This window comes from Manis pentadactyla, chromosome X (assembly GCF_030020395.1).
Source record: "Manis pentadactyla isolate mManPen7 chromosome X, mManPen7.hap1, whole genome shotgun sequence".
Classification (NCBI taxonomy): Eukaryota; Metazoa; Chordata; class Mammalia; order Pholidota; family Manidae; genus Manis; species Manis pentadactyla.
In genome coordinates this window covers 135832836-135845500 of record NC_080038.1, presented here as the reverse complement: position 1 = coordinate 135845500, position 12665 = coordinate 135832836, and positions in this window count along the sequence as shown.

Sequence of the window (12665 nt, the reverse complement as noted above, 5' to 3'; positions counted from 1 at the left end):
GCTGTTTACCTCTGTGAGGGGTCTCAGAGCTGTTGCCCAGGGGATTAGTGTGCCCAGTTTTCCCTGTAATTTCCAGCCACTGGGCTGTGACCTGTGTTGTTTTCGTCCAGCTCTTATGTCCCTGTCCCTTTAAGACTTTCAAAAAGCACTCGCTTTTCTTTGTCACAGGGGCATCAGCTTCAGAACCTGCTCAGAGGTCTTGCTGCCCTGTTTCCCTAGTTTCCAGCCCTCCACGCATACACTGTGTCTGCGCTCTGGTGTGGGTGGCTGGGGCTGGGTGTTTAGCAGTCCTGGGCTCCCTCTCCCTCCCGCCGGGAGCTGGGGAGAAGTGTGCTCGGATCCCGCCAGGCCGGGGCTTGTATCTTACCCCTTTCACCAGGCGCTGGGCTCTCGCACGTGTAGATGTAGTCTGGCTGTTGTCCTGTGTCTTCTGGTCTCTCTTTTAGGATTAGTTGTATTTGTTGTATTTTCAAATATATATATGTTTTTGGGAGGAGATTCCCACTGTCCTACTCATGCCACCATGTTGGCTCCACCCCCCGATGTTGATGGATTTTTTAATGTTTTACCATCCTTGCATCCCTGGAATAAATCCTACTTGATCATGGTGTATGATCTTTTTGATGTATTTTTGAATTTGGTTTGCTAATATTTTGTTGAGTATTTTTACATCTATGTTCATCAGAGATATTGGTCTGTAATTTTCTTTTTTTGTGGTGTCTTTGCCTGGTTTTGGTATTAGAGTGATGCAGGCCTCATAGAATGAGTTTATAAGTATTCCCTCTTCTTCTACTCTTTGGAAAACTTTAAGGAGGATGGTATTAGGTCTTCACTAAATGTTTGATAAAATTCAGTGGTGGAGTCATCTGGCCAGGGGTTTTGTTCTTAGGTAGTTTTTTGATTACCAATTCGATTTCATTGTTAGTAATTGGTCTGTTCAGATTTTCTGTTTCTTTCTGGGTCAGCCTTGGAAGGTTGTATTTTTCTAGAAAGTTGTCCATTTCTTCTAGGTTATCCAGTTTATTGCCATATAATTTTTCATAGTATTCTCTAATAATTCTTTGTATTTCTGTGGTTTCAGTAGTGAATTTTCCTTTCTCATTTCTGATTCTGTTTATGTGTGGAGACTCTCTTTTTTTCTTGATTAGTCTGGCTAGGGGTTTATCTATTTTCTTTATTTTTGCAAAGAATCAGCTCTTGCTTTCATTGATTCTATTGTTTTATTCTTCTTGATTTCATTAATTTCTGCTCTAATCTTTATTATGTCCCTCCTTCTGAGTTTGGGCCTCATTTGTCTTTCTTTTCTAGTTTTGTTAATAGTGAGTTTAGACTGCTCATATGGGATGTTCTTCTTTCCTGAGGTAGGCCTGTATTGCAATATACGTTCCTCTTAGCACAGCCTTCGTTGCGTCCCACAGATTTTGCAGTGTTGAATTATTGTCATTTGTCTCCATATATTGCTTGATCTCTGTTTTTATTTGGTTATTGATCCATTGCTTATTTAGGAGCATGTTGTGAAGCCTCCGTGTGTTTGTGGGGTTTTTCATTTTCTTTGCCTAATTTACTTCTAGTTTCTTACCTTTATGGTCTGAGAAACTGGTTGGTACAGTTTCAATCTTTTTAAATTTACTGAGGCTCTTTTTGTGGCCTAGTATATGATCTATTCTTGAAAATGTTCCATGTGTACTCGAGAAGAATGTGTATTCTGCTGCTTTTGGGTGTAGAGTTCTGTAGATGTCGGTTAGGTCCATCTGTTCTAATGTGTTGTTCAGTGCTTCTGTTTTCTTACTTATTTTCTGTCTGGTTGATCTGTCCTTCAGAGTAAGTGGAGTGTTGAAGTCTCCTGGAATGAATGCATTGCATTCTATTTCCCCTTTTAATTCTGTTAGTATTTATTTCACATATGTAGGTGTCTCTGTGTTGGGAACATAGATCTTGATAATGGTTATATCTTCTTGTTGGATTAACCACTTAATCATTATGTAATGTCCTTCTTTGTCTCTTGTGACTTTCTTTGTTTTGAAGTCTATTTTGTCTGATACAACTACTGCAACTCCTGCTTTTTTCTCCCTATTAGTTGCATGAAATATCTTTTTCCATCCCTTTACTTTCAATCTGTGTATATCTTTGGGTTTAAAGTGAGTCTCTTGTAGGAAGCATATAGATGGGTCTTGCTTTTTTATCCATTCAGTGACTCTATGTCTTTTGATTGGTGCATTCAATCAATTTACATTTAGGGGGATTATCGATAGGTATGTACTTATTGCCATTGCAGGCTTTAGATTTGTGGTTCAAGGTTAACTTCCTTACTATCTAAGAGTCTAACTTAATTCACTTAATATGCTATTACAAACACAATCCAAAGGTTCTTTTTTTCTCCTCATTTTTCTTCCTTCTCCATTCTTTATATATTAGGTATCATATTCTGTACTCTTTGTCTATCCCCTGAGTGACTTTGAGTATATTTGATTTAATTTTGCATTTTCTTAGTAATTAACTGTTCTACTTTCTTTACTATGGTTTTATTACCTCTGGTGACAGCTATTCAACCTTAGGAACACTTCCATCTATAGAAGTCCCTCCAAAATATACTATAGAGACAGTTTGTGCAAGGTAAATTCTCTCAGCTTTTGCTTATCTGGAAATTGTTTAATCCCTCCTTCAAATTTAAATGATAATCTTGTAGGATAAACTAGTCTTGTTTTTAGGCCCTTCTGCTTCATTGCATTACATATATCATGCCACTCCCTTCTGGCCTGTAAGGTTTCTGCTGAGAAGTCTGATGATAGCCTGATGGGTTTTCCTTTGTATGTAATTTTATTTATCTCTCTGGCTGCTTTTAATAGTCTGTCCTTATCCTTGAAATTTTCCATTTTAATTACTATATGTCTTGGTGTTGTCTTCATTGGGTCCCTTGTGTTGGGAGATCTGTGGACTTCCATGGCCTGAGAGACTATCTCCTTCTCCAGACTGGGGAAGTTTTCAGCAATTACCTCCTCAAAGACACTTTTTATCCCCTTTTCTCTCTCTTCTTCTTCTGGTACCTATATAATGTGAATATTGTTCTGTTTGTATTGGTCACACAGTTCTCTCAATATTCTTTCATTCTTAGAGATCCTTTTTTCTCTCTGTGCCTCACCTTCTTTGCTTTCCTCTTCTCTAATTTCTATTTCATTTATCATCTCCACCATATCTACTCTGCTTTTAATACTCTCCATTGTGTTCTTCAACAATTGGATCTCCAACAGGAATTCATTCCTGAGTTTTTAAATATTTTTCTGTACCTCCATGAGCATGTTAATGATTTTTATTTTGAAATCCCTTTCAGGAAGATTCCTGAGGTCTATTTCATTTGAATCTTTCTCAGGTGTTGTATTCATAATTTTACTTTGAACCAGGTTTCTTTGGCATCATATTTATATATGGCACCCTCTAGTGCCTAGAAGCTTTAGTTTCTGGAGCTGCTCAGCCCCTGAAGCAATGTCGGGGTTGCAGGGAAGCTGTATAGTTGCCCAGCTGCTATGTCTGACTTCACTGCCAGAACCAGTGGGCCGAGCACACAGGTATAAGCCTGTATGCTTTGTGTTTGTATTTGCTGTAGATGGGGCTTCCCTCTGGCTGGCCTAATGCCAGGGTATGGTTGGCCATTTTGTGACCTAGGTGGGCCTGGCTGGGAGAAAGGTGCAGTAGTCTGTGTATCATGGAGAGGGTCCTTGGAGCTGTGTAGCTAGCCAGGGAGCTGGAGTGCCTGAAGATTGATAAAGTTCTCAACCTGCTGGGCTGAGTGCACCCAGACAATTTTGTCTATCTGTCCTTTCTCCTGAGCAGTAAGCTCTGTGCAATCCTTTCTCCTTTAGCAGCCCTCTTGCTAAGGGCTTCCTTGTTAGGAAGTCTCTCAGACTGCCCACCTTTCTTTTGTCCCAGAGAAGCTGGATATGGATCCCTGCTTTCCACAAGCAGCTGGAATCACAGTTTCTCCAGGTAGTCTGCCTGTTTTAGCTTTCCAACCCCTAATCACGAGAGTACCATGAAAACACCATGAAATGTAGGTTTGTGCTCCCAGGCCAGATCTCTGGAGTTAGGTATTCAGCAGTCCCAGGCCTCCATCCCTTCCCTGCTCTGCCTCTCTTCCTCACGCTGCTGAGCTGGGGTGGGGGAAGGGCTTGGGTCCAGCGAGGCCATGGCCTTGGTACATTACCGTGTTATGTGAGGTTTATTCTTTTCTCCAGGTGTATGCAGTCTGGCGCAGCCCTCTTTCCTGTTGCTCTTTCAGGATTAGTCGCATCTATTATATTTTCATATTATATGTCGTCTTAGGAGGAGACTTCTGTCTCACCTCTCATGCCGCTATCTTTAATCCCAATCACCATAATTTGAATAAAGCTATCAAACCAATTTTAGTTTTCAAGTTATTATTACTAATATATAAATAATTTTGCATCTGTATCTTTTTGATTATATTTCTTTTCTTGTACAAGATTTCTTTTTTCAATCAAGGAGTTAATTCTATTTGCTTGTTTCTTTGCTTAGTCATCAAATAATCTTTCAGGAATGCCCTTAATATTCCTAGAGTAATGTAGATCTCTTCTCCATACAAACGCAATAGATGACCCATTAGTTTAATTTCTTTTCTTGAAATCATTGCTCAAGTGGTCTTCTGTTCTTTGGCTCCAGTGGACTGTTAGGTCTCTGGGAGTGCCACACAACGACCATAGTATCATGCCCCTTTAGAACCATCTAGAAATTAAATTCGCCTCTTTCCTCTCTTTCCTATGTTGGGCCTTATTTCTTGATTCTTATATTTTTCTCTTGCTGAGTCTTCGCTTTCATTTTCTGTTAAAAATATCTTCTAGTAATTTGTTAAGGAAGAATGCATAGGAAATAAATTTTTGAGACCCTTGGATGTCTTAAGATGCCTATATGTTACTCTCACATCTGACTTAAAATTTGCATGGTATAGGATTCTTAGATGGAAATATGTAATTCTATAGACAAAAAGTATAGGAACTGCAGAGAAAAACAAGTACCAAATGATTTCACTCATATGTGGAGTATAAGAACAAAGAAAAACTGAAGAAACAAAACAGCAAAAGAATCACAGAATCCAAGAATGGACTAACAGTTACCAAAGGGAAAGGGACTGGGGAGGATGGGTGGGAAGGGAGGGATAAGGGTGGGGAAAAAGAAAGGGGGCATTATGATTAGCATGTACAATGTGGGGGTGGGCATGGGGAGGGCTGTACAACACAGAGAAGACAAGTAGTGATTCTACAGCATCTTACTATGCTGATGGACAGTGACTATAATGGGGATTGTGGGGGGGGACTTGGTGAAGGGGGAAGCCTAGTAAACCTAATGTTCTGCATGTAATTGTAGATTAATGATAACAGAATAAAAAAATTTAAAAATTTAAAAAATTAAAAAGAAGTATAGGAAATATAAACTAATGTATAATAATAGAAAGCAGATGAGTTGTTGCTCGGGAAGTGGGTGGAAGGATACATGGAGGAAGTACCAAGGGACAGGATAGCACTGGAGGAATGTGACAACTATGTTCTCTATCTTGATGTGATTATGGGTCCATGACTGTATATATATATATATATATGTCAAAAGTTATCAGCTTCTAACCTTGAAAGATATGCAGTTTGTGGTATGTCAATCATGCCTCAATAAAGCTGTTGTAAATGTTACTAGACAGCCTTTTATTAAGATTATAGAATAGAATTCTATGCCCTCAGACCAAGCCTCAACATACCCACCACATCAAAGTCTCTATCAGTTATCAGACTTTTGTTGGTAATTGCTACAGGGAAGCAGAGAAGGAATAATCAAGTAATGAACATGGGATATTACAGATTTTAAATATCAGTGTTTTTATAGTACTTTTTGTGACTCAATTGATGGATGGTATTTTTAAATTCTGACAAAGTTAGGACTCTTCGACATTTAGGTTTTTAGGTTGTGTTCAGATTTTTTGGGTTTGAATAACTTGCTGGAGAGCAGTGCATTTACCCAGAAAGAGATGACAAGGGAATCATGGCTTGGTGAGAAAATTATGTGTTTGCGTATTGTGTTTAAAGGAGAGATTTATAGATTATCCAGCAGGCAATTGGATGTGAAAAAGCATGACATTTTGCATGAGATTCCTGGGGATTCATCGTGGGATCTGCTACATTGTAACTGTGTATCTGTGGATTTATTTAAGCATTATTACCAGATTTTAGGTTTTTATGTTTAAATCAGGTTAAAAGTAATGTATCTCACAGGGTTGAATGTGAGGACTGAATGAAATAATGGCTATAAATGTGATTTGTCAACAGTGAATGTCGTGTCACAGACAGTAGTGATGAAGTATAGAATGGAAGACATATCCTATTATAGGCTTTGGAGTAAGAAAATTTAGACTTGAATCCTAGCTCAGTTGTGCAAACTTAGACAAGTCATTGCTTTCATGGCAAAGTCCTAATTCCTTGACAGATCAGGCTAGGCCCTTCAAGATTTGGCCCCAGCCTACCTTTCTAGTTTCATCTACTCCAACATACCTGATTACTCCCTAACCCAGAAGTCAGCCTCCCCATAAGCCACACTGTCTTCATTCTTCCTCCCCTTTCAACCATATTCTTTACATGTGTATCTCATATCAAGAATTGTCTTCGCTTTAAGAATTGAGTGTGAATATCATTGTTACTACTTTCTGGCCATTTTGTTATTGGCAGATGCTTTATCTCTCTGAGACTCAGTTTCCTCACCTATAAAATAGAAAAAATAATGCCTAACTTATAATAGCCTATAGGAATCATCAGATGTGAACTGATGAATGCAGGGGTAATTAATTGTGATGCTTTATGTGTAGTCCACAGTCCCTTAAAACTACTGGCATTATACTTAAATTGGGGGAATAAATAGCATCTTGAAAACATAAGTATATTTTCAAATTAGCATTTTGAAATAACAGGGCTGAGTCAATCTTGGTTCTAATTAGTTGTCCTACCACATATTAGTTTGGTGACTTTTAGCCAATTATCAAATAGCTCTGAAAGTTTAAATTTCCTCCTCTACAAAACTGAGCTGTCAATGGAGCCTACCTTAATGGGTTGTGAATAATTAAGAAGTTATGCATGTAAAGTGCTTAACAGTGTTCTTGGCAACTAATGCATATTTAATTAATGTTAATAATTATTATAATTATCATGATTATTAGGTAAAATTCAGGAAAAGAAAGGGGGTCAGGAGTGGAACTAGTTGTGTCAAAGGATTGAGTAATGACAGCAGGAAGCAAAATGAACAAGATAACATTGTTAACGTTTAACCACTGACAGGTACTCAAGATAGAGGGAACTACCTTTTTAGGTTTAATCAAAACATCTTTACCCATGAGAAATAAAATTGAGATCAGAATTTTTTGCTATTCTACATATCATTTTGTTTATGAATATGGAGTTCATCGGAAATAGACCAAGTGCAATTGTAGAAGGAGCTTGGCAAGTAAAAGTCTGGACAGAGGAATTGAAGGATCAGACAAAGTCACCTCCCTGCCTTGGCACAGGACAACAGTAAGAGTTTCCAGAGACATTTGGATTAATCTCATCAAGGGAGCCAATGTAGAAGTCTACTAACCGTCGTTGACTCCTTGCATTAACCACCTGTGTACATTCTCGGGGATGCTCTGGTGGCAGCGTGGCTTGCTTCTGGTCAGCAGGACTGGTAATCTGGAAAGAGAGCTACAAGTGGAGTGGGAAGTATAGAAGGCAAACCCGGAACAGCCAGCAAGTCAGTGTCTGTCTCTTACTGCAACTAAACAGCGACAATCTTCTTAACAGCTGCTGCTTAACGTCTGCCTCCCAAATCTCCCAAACGCCCTTTCAGCTAACTTTATCCTTGAGCCAAACAGGGAAGGGGGTTCCAAGAAACACATGTCCTAGTGTGACAGAGTTGAAAATAAATAATCCAGCAAAACTTCAAAGTTGATCTGTTCATCTGTTGTTACTACATGGGGACATTATCTGTAATGCTGAATCTATATACATTGTCTGCCCCAGTACAACTTCACACACACACTGTGGTGATCTTCCTAAATAAAAGGTGTTTTTAATTTTACATATATATACATATATATATATGTATATATTTAAGTATATAATCATACATATAAGTTATACATTTATACATCTTTATATATAAATTTATATATATTTAATCTTATATATATTATATCTCTCTGATTTTACCACAGCAAATACTAATTAATAAGTAGGGTGATCAACTGTCCTGAAACAGGGGGTCGTACTTGCAGTCCTAAATCCAGGAAAGTTTCAGGCAAACTAGGATGGCTGCACATGCTATGACAAGGCTCAGTCTGAAATCATGCTCAATAACCAGCATTGTTCTAGGATTCCCAAATATTCTCTCCCTTTATTTTGTTTTGTGTTATTCCATAACATGAGAATTACTGTAATCTCTTCTAAACTCCATAGTGAATGGATACAGTGCCTAGAATGAGGTGAATTGTGCACTTCACAGATTCTGCCTTAGACCATGACCTGTCTGAAGCCAGAAGCCATGTCTGATTTGTTTACTGCTACATTCCAAGCATTCAGCACAGTGCCTGGTACATGACATATTGTTAAATGAATCGCAGAATCTTATCCTTCATCAAAGCTTCAGTGGAGGAAGGAGGTAAGGGTAGGCCCCAGTGCCCCTGCCCTATGAATACCAATTCTAATCACGCATACATATACATAATTGCATATATTTTGGTATCTGCCCTGGATGTACTTGCATATGTTTATTGTTTGTCTACACCATAACACTCTAAAATCCATGACAGCATAAATTCTATTTTATTTAGCTTTCTACCCCCAGCACTTGGCTCTCATCCTGGTACATAGTAGATGTTCAATAAATATCTATGGCAAGAAGAAAAGTAAAAGGAAAGAGACTTACATATATAACTATATGATACAACTGGTGTTGAGTTCACAGAGATAAGTCAAGGAAAGGTTTGTTGTATGAAGAAAGATGGAGTTTGTAGTTTATAAATGGGCCTGGAGCAGCCGAGAGCTTTTGCATTTCACTGTGTACAAAAAATTATTTCCAAAGGAAAGACAGAGTAAGGAACCCTGAAAATCCAATCCTCCATAAAAGCAGTAAGAACGTAGGTAAAAATTGTCAAAATGAACTTTTACAGAACTCCAGAAATTAAGCAAAGTCTTACAACAATCAAAGGAGCTCTTATTCAAGAAATATGGATGAATCTTTATAAGAACTGTTACAGAAAACCAGAAAACCTGGGCTGGATCACTGATGGAGAACCAAGTGGCACTCGGAGGTCTTGGAGGGTGGAGGTTTATTTTACAGTGGCGGGCTCAGAGGAGAGTGATCTCCAAAGGTCTGAGCTCCCAAGTACAGCAGGGCCATGCTTTTACACATTTACTACAAAGCTAAGGGGGGAGTCAGCACCCAGAAACTGTTGCAGGAGGAGCTATTAGGTCACTATAGGTGTATTCAGGATGCTAGTTATATTTTAATCTATTTCTGTAAAGGTTACCCAGATACCATATTATAAACTAATGGGTTTCCATGACTATGATTAACAAGCCATTCTATACCACTGAGACCCGGTGGAGGGCTGAGGGGGGTAATACTTTGTTACATTGTTTCAATCCCAAGCACCCTATCAAGCACCTTGTGATTCCTCTGCATTTCTGAAGCCTCAATTGAAATCCTGTTTCCTTGGCTTTCTTGGCTTTTCACCACACCTGCCAAGAGGGGGAGGGATCTGAGAACTTTCTGAGTATTTCCTCATCAGAACAAAACTTTGTGACAATTGCACTCCTTTCATCCCCCTCTCCTCAGCTCTGTGGTAGCCCAAGATTCAGGAATTAAAGAGAAGTGATGATCACATGATCCTAGGAATAAACAAAAGACACTAAATTGTACACTACAAATGGGTCAGTTGTATGGTATGTGAATTATATCCCAATAAAATTGTTATTAAAAAAAAGGAGGGAGGGAGCCAAGATGGTGGTGTGAGTAGGACAGTGGGAATCGCCTCCCAAAAACATATATATTTTCGAAAATACAACAAATACAACTAATCCTAAAAGAGAGACCAGAAGACACAGGACAACAGCCAGACTACATCCACACCTGCGAGAACCCAGCGCCTGGTGAAAGGGGTAAGATACAAGCCACAGCCCAGCAGGACCCGAGCGCCCCTCACCCCAGCTCCCAGCGGGAGGAGAGGAGTCGGAGCCGGGAGGGAGAGGGATCCCAGGACTGCTAATCACCCAGCCCTAGCCAGCCGCACCAGAGCACAGACACAATGCATGCATGGGGTGCTGAAAACGAAGGAAACAGGACAGTAAGACCTTTGAGTGGGTCCTGAAGCCGGCGCCCCTGTGACAAAGAAAAGCGAGTGCTGTTTGAAAGTCTTAAAGGGACAGGGACTGCACAGCTGGATGGAAGCACACTGGGTCACAGTCCAGCAGCTGGAAATTCCAGGGAACTCCGGGTGCACTAATCCCCTGGGCAACAGCTCGGAGACCCCTCACGGAGGTAAACAGCCAAACAGCCACCCGTCCATTACCCTTCTGGGGCCCCGCCATAGCAGAGCAGCCGCATGAGGCTGGCCACGCCCACAGCAAAGGAGCTTCCTCCATACCGGCCGGGCAAGATAAAAAGACCCAGTCTACACGCAATTGCCCAACACAAGCCACTAGGGGCCGCAGTTGTCCCAGTAAAGAAAGGCCAGGAGCCAAGTGGAAACAGGCTTGACTCTTCCAGCTGATAGACATGTCAATAGCTCACCAGTGCACCTATCAACATGAAAAGGCAAAAAAATTTGATCCAGACAAGATGAACCCAGACAGCTTCGACAGCTTCTATATCTTCCCCTGAGAAGGAACCTGGGGAGACAGATTTAACCAGTCTTCCTGAAAAAGAATTCAAAATAAAAGTCATAACCATGCTGATGGACTTGCAGAGAAATATGCAAGAACTAAGGAGGGAGAATACAGAAATAAAACAAGCTCTGGAAGGATTTCAAAACAGAATGGATGAGATGCAAGAGACCATTAATGGAATAGAAAACAGAGAACAGGAACACAGAGAAGCTGATGCAGAGAGAGATAAAAGGATCTCCTGGAATGAAAGAATTTTAAGAGAACTGACCAATTGAAATGGAAAAATATCCGCATTATAGGGGTACCAGAAGAAGAAGAGAGAGAAAAAGGGATAGAAAGTGTCTTTGAAGAAATAATTGCTGAAAACTTCCCCAAACTAGGGGAAGAAATAGCCTCTCAGACCACACAGGTACACAGAACTCCCATGACAAGGGATCCAAGGAGGGCAACACCAAGACACATAATAATTAAAATGGCAAAGATCAAAGACAAGGACAAAGTATTAAAGGCAGCCAGAGAGAAAAAAAAGGTTACCTACAAAGGAAAACCCATCAGGCTATCATCAGACTTCTCAACAGAAACCCTACAGGCCAGAAGACAATGGCATGATATACTTAATGCAATGAAACAGAAGGGCCTCGAACCAAGACAACTGTATCCAGCACGAATATCATTTAAATATGAAGGAGGGATTAAACAATTCCCAGACAAGCAAAAGTTGAGGGAATTTGCCTCACACAGACCACCTCTACAGGGCATCCTACAGGGACTGCTCTAGATGGGAGCACTCCTAAAAAGAGCACAGAACAAAGCACCCAACATATGAAGAAGGGAGGAGGAGGATTAAGAAGGGAGAGAAATAAAGAATCATCAGACCGCGTTTATAATAGCTCAACAAGCGAGTTAAGTTAGACAGTAAGATAGTAAAGAAGCTAACCCTGAACCTTTGGTAACCACAAACTTAAAGCCTGCAATGGCAATAAGTACATACCTTTCAATAATCACCCTGAATGTAAATGGACTGAATGCACCAATCAAAAGACAGACAGTAATAGAATGGATAAAAAAGCAAGATCAATCCATATGCTACTTACAAGAAACTCACCTCAAACTCAAAGACATGCACAGACTTAAAGTCAAGGGATGAAAAAAGATATTTCACACAAACAACAGAGAGAAAAAAGCAGGTGTTGCAATACTAGTATCAGACAAAATAGACTTCAAAATAAAGAAAATAACAAAAGATAAAGAAGGACATTACATAATGATAAAGGGCTCAGTGCAACAAGAGGATAAAACCATTATAAATATATATGCACCCAATACAGGAGCACCAACATACGTGAAACAAATACTAACAGAATTAAAGGAGGAAATAGAATGCAATGCATTCATTCTGGGAGACTTCAACACACCACTCACTACAAAGGACAGATCCACCAGACAGAAAATAAGTAAGGACACAGAGGCACTGAACAACACACTAGAACAGATGGACCTAATAGACATCTACACAACTCTACATCCAAAAGCAACAGGATACACATTCTTCTCAAGTGCACATGGAACATTCTCCAGAATAGACCACATACTAGGCCACAAAAAGAGCCTCAGTAAATTCCAAAAGATTGAAATCCTACCAACCAACTTTTCAGACCACAAAGGCATAAAAATAGAAATAAATTGTACAAAGAAAGCAAAAAGGCTCACAAACACATGAAGGCTTAACAACATGCTCCTAAATAATCAATGGATCAA